This window comes from Lepidochelys kempii, chromosome 14 (genome assembly GCF_965140265.1).
Source record: "Lepidochelys kempii isolate rLepKem1 chromosome 14, rLepKem1.hap2, whole genome shotgun sequence".
In the NCBI taxonomy this organism is placed as follows: domain Eukaryota; kingdom Metazoa; phylum Chordata; order Testudines; family Cheloniidae; genus Lepidochelys; species Lepidochelys kempii.
Genome location: NC_133269.1, coordinates 18,045,844 through 18,050,023, shown reverse-complemented (window position 1 = coordinate 18,050,023; position 4,180 = coordinate 18,045,844).

The following is a 4,180-nucleotide window of genomic DNA, read 5'->3' as shown; positions in this document are numbered from 1 at the left end:
TCATACTATTGTACCTGCCAATTTGACGTGCTCCCACATCATCTCTAGATATTCTACCTTCAGATTGCAGCATTTCAGGAAATGACATCCCCCCTCCTTCCCCAGCCAATCAGTATTTCCTGAGCTACTACTGTACATTGCTGGCAACACTGATTTTTGGCCATGTTTCTGCCAGGGTTGATATCATTAGGGATCATGGCAATGCCAAGCACAGTTTGGAGGAAGCCTGTAGGTCTCTGAGCAGCCTGATGTTTGGAAGTAGCAGCAAACCCATATTTTTCTGCACCAGCTGGATTCTGTCTCTAGCTATGGCACAGCCAAGGCATTGATATCCTGGCAAGACCGTAGTCATTAATCACTCTGTGATCTGGTCAGGCAAAATAAACTTCTGGAGGTGGTATATAAATACACTTAACCATTAAAAAGAAAGTTTAAATGAGGACCAAAGGCAAAGTGAAAGACCTTCCCCTAGAGGAACGTTTCCAGGTGACAGTTTCTCATCAACCCACCAGGAGAACATTTCAAATGAGACTGAGAAGCCTCTTCTACCCAGCCTCATTCATCAAACTGACAGGGCCATGCCCACCCAGGGACGCAGACCAAACAAAGCAGAGAGCGAGTCCCTCTGAGGAGAAACAAGAGACAGCTAAAATCAGTCCTATTCCCCTGACCTGGTTTGCTACCAACATACTTGGTTTGTTTCCTGAGAAAGGTCAGACTGGAAAACGTGTGTTTCTTCCCGATTCCTGCCAGATGAGTTTCAAATGTTAACAAGATACATACAGGGCAGTTCTCCGTGAGAGCTTCTGGCCCAAAATTGGAGTTCCGTTGCCAGAGGACAAGGGGAACATGCACATGAAGGGAGTGTGTTTATTTTCTTTCGGGTTTCTTAGTTCCACTGTCCTGGGTGCAGCAGGTTCATCAGCCTAACGTGAGTAGACACACCTGCTTTTGCTACTGCCTCTTCTGTAGTTGCTGTGGGGAGGGTTAGCAGGTTATTTCCTCATGCTCAGAGCATCTACTGAAAGCAGCAAGAGATGGACGAGTGCTTGGAAATCTCAATGAGACTGAACTTGTGGAGTTTCTAAGGAATGCTCCCTCCTGTAGAGGACAGGGAGTGCAGCCCTGACAATTCATGATTATTACTATTGTCTTGATGCTTCAGTTTCACCCATATCTTGTGGTTAAGGCACAGGCAGAGCAAGTGGTGACAGAGCTCGCGGATAGGACCTGGAAGTCCTGACTCCCAGTCCTGTGTTCTGTCCAATAGACCACACCAGTCTTACAGCTGACCACCTCTAATCGCATGCTGACATGACCTCCTCTTTTACAAAACACGGAGAAGAGTCTCACTGCATTAGTAATAGAAGTATCTCCAAGGTTATTTACTCTCTTTGTCTTAAGACTGAGCTGTGGCAGCCGCCAGAAAGCTTGTTAGCATATCTGCTCTCCAGTGCGGTTTGCAAGCAGCGTGCCCCATGGCAATAAGCCTCCGCTACCCGTTCTGCAGTGGCTCTGTCGCACCACATCAAAGACCTCTGCCATTTGTTCCTCTTAATGAAGACCGAGAGTTGTAATGGTGCCAGCAGGAGCTCAAGAGCGTTAACGGCTGATATCTCCTTGTCACTCTTCTTTTAGCCACGGTCATCTGTACTCTGGGGTTCAGAAATAAAATAGGACTCCAGCTCAGGGAGCGTGGTGGCTTCAATTCAAACCCCGAGTGTGTTCTGGAGTCCCAGCACAATTCATGCCAGTGGACAGAGATGCCTCCCTCTTTCTGCCTGTGAGAGCACACTGGGAGATCCTTGCCAAGGAATCTGACTGCTGGCTCTAGCTAGCAAACACCTGTGCTCATCATATCCCCAGCTGTGAGCGTCTGTGTGGTGATGCTGCTGGCTCTGCAGAACGTTCCAGTTGCTTCTTCCTCTCTCCTTGTTGTCCTCCTCCTCGTGTTACTATTCTTTTTCTGCCACACACTGTAGCTAAATGCTAAGGAGATGCTAATACTTTCAGGTCCCAGTGCCTGCAGACTTTATTGTTACATTTCAAGGTAGGCACAGTTAAGAGGGGATTTGGAAGGAGATCTATGGATATTTTTGGGGAACCTGACATTCCAGAAGATCCAGGAGCACCTTCCCTCTTTCTCCTCTTCCCTACCCCAGTTAATAGTACTTTTCTATTTCCATTATACATGCCACTGTAGAAACCTAGACATATTTAGTTTGTATTTAAAGAAAACAAAAAGATTTTATAAAGCTTAATATGAATCAACATGTTTTCATGAAAATGTCAGCAAACTCAGTTGTATATGCTTAAATGTGAATGTTTCCCCTCCAGCACTGCAAAACAAACACCAGGGGGTTGTGTTAGTGTGTGAGAACCAGAAAGGGACTGACTAGAAGGAGAAAGTGAAAATGCACCGATGAGTTTCACTGTCAATGCTGAGTGAAGAGCAGAAAGATAAATGATGAAAAGGAAATGTGATATGTAAAGTTATTCAGGGCCCAATGTTGCCACCTTTACTCACCTTGTGTAGTACCTGCTGTATTGTAGTAGGCTCTGTACAAACACAGCCCCTGCCCCAAAGAGCTTGTAAAGCCATTTTAGAATACCTTTCACATTTTTCTTTAAGTGCATCCGATGAAGTGAGCTGTAGCTCACGAAAGCTTATGCTCAAATAAATTGGTTAGTCTCTAAGGTGCCACAAGTACTCCTTTTCTTTTTGCAAATACAGACTAACACAGCTGCTACTCTGAAACCTTTCACATGAAAGGTAACATATGCAAAAAACCTAATTCTATTGCATTGTAAATGTGGCCTCCATAACAAACCTCAGAGCTAAATAAAGCAGCCTGTTTTACCATTAGTACCATGCTTTAATGTTCCTAAACTGCTTTCCAGTGGTAAAGGGTGCGCTGTCATCCAAATCCAGTACAGCACTTGATCCATACATCTCCTTGTCTTCAATCCTGATCTACAATCATGAGCCAAAACTTTTCAATCTATTGTCTATTGCAGTAGCCTGGTACACACACAGCCTTTCGCTGACAGCCACAGATTTCTCACTAAAGAAGTAGGATACCCCAGCATTAGTTAAATCTCCCATCTTGTGGATGCTATGGAGTAAAACACCAGCAATACTAACTTCTACCTGTTACCCATGTATAACTCCCACTACTATCAGTGAGAGCTATGCACAGATATGGTGAGAAGGAGGAGCAAACTGAACCATCAGCAGATTTACCCCCTTGGCTCTTGTGTACAAAGGTGGACTCGGAGATGCACATTTACCAAGTGCGTGGCTTGGAGCCATGGTGTTATACTCATAATGGCTTGTCCCATTCAAGACACCAGCAGCTACATTCTGCACTAGCTGAGGTCTCAAAATCATTCTCCGGAATAGCTCCAAGTAGCATGTGTTGAGATAATCTAGCCTGGAGGTTACAAAGGTCTGAATGATTAGGGTGAGAACTGCATCAGAGAGGCAAGTGGTAGATTACAGGACAGCAGCCAATGAAAAAGTCACTGCTTGCTGCCATTGTCACCTGGGAATCTAAGAGCAATGATAATTCTAGTGTGAACTATGCTGGACTTTCACCTCCAAGGGAGAGCACACTTGCAACCCTGACCCCAGTCTTCCAGATGTTTCCCTTGCCTATCAACATCACCCCCACCTCATCCAAGTTATTTCTTTAGCCAGTTTTCTCCTCAGTGGCTTGGCTCTGACAAAAGTTAGAGCAGCAAGGAGGCTACTTTAACTTCCACCACTGCTGTAAATTCAGTAACATAATTTACATTGGTGGAGAATCAGGCATAGTGGAGCTCAGCTCACTCCCAGCCCTCCAACACACCCTTTCTTCTGACTTTATGACACGGTAAGGAAGACAAGTAGTGGAGCTCACTACAAATGTTTTTTCCACATCCCTACCTCTGTCAGGCACTGGGAAAACAAGGAGACCACAGAATCTGGGTTTAAAACAATGGAGCTATGAGTGTTACTCATATGCTACTGGTCATCCAGGCCAAAGCATCTTCCATACTCTCCCAATGGCTATATGCTCACATTAAGCAGGAAGGGTGGCAGGATGGAACCCTGTAGCACTCCACAGGCAGCAGGGGCATAAGAACCTATTAGCACCCTTTGGGACATCTCAGAAAGGAAGGAATTAGCCAAGTGATG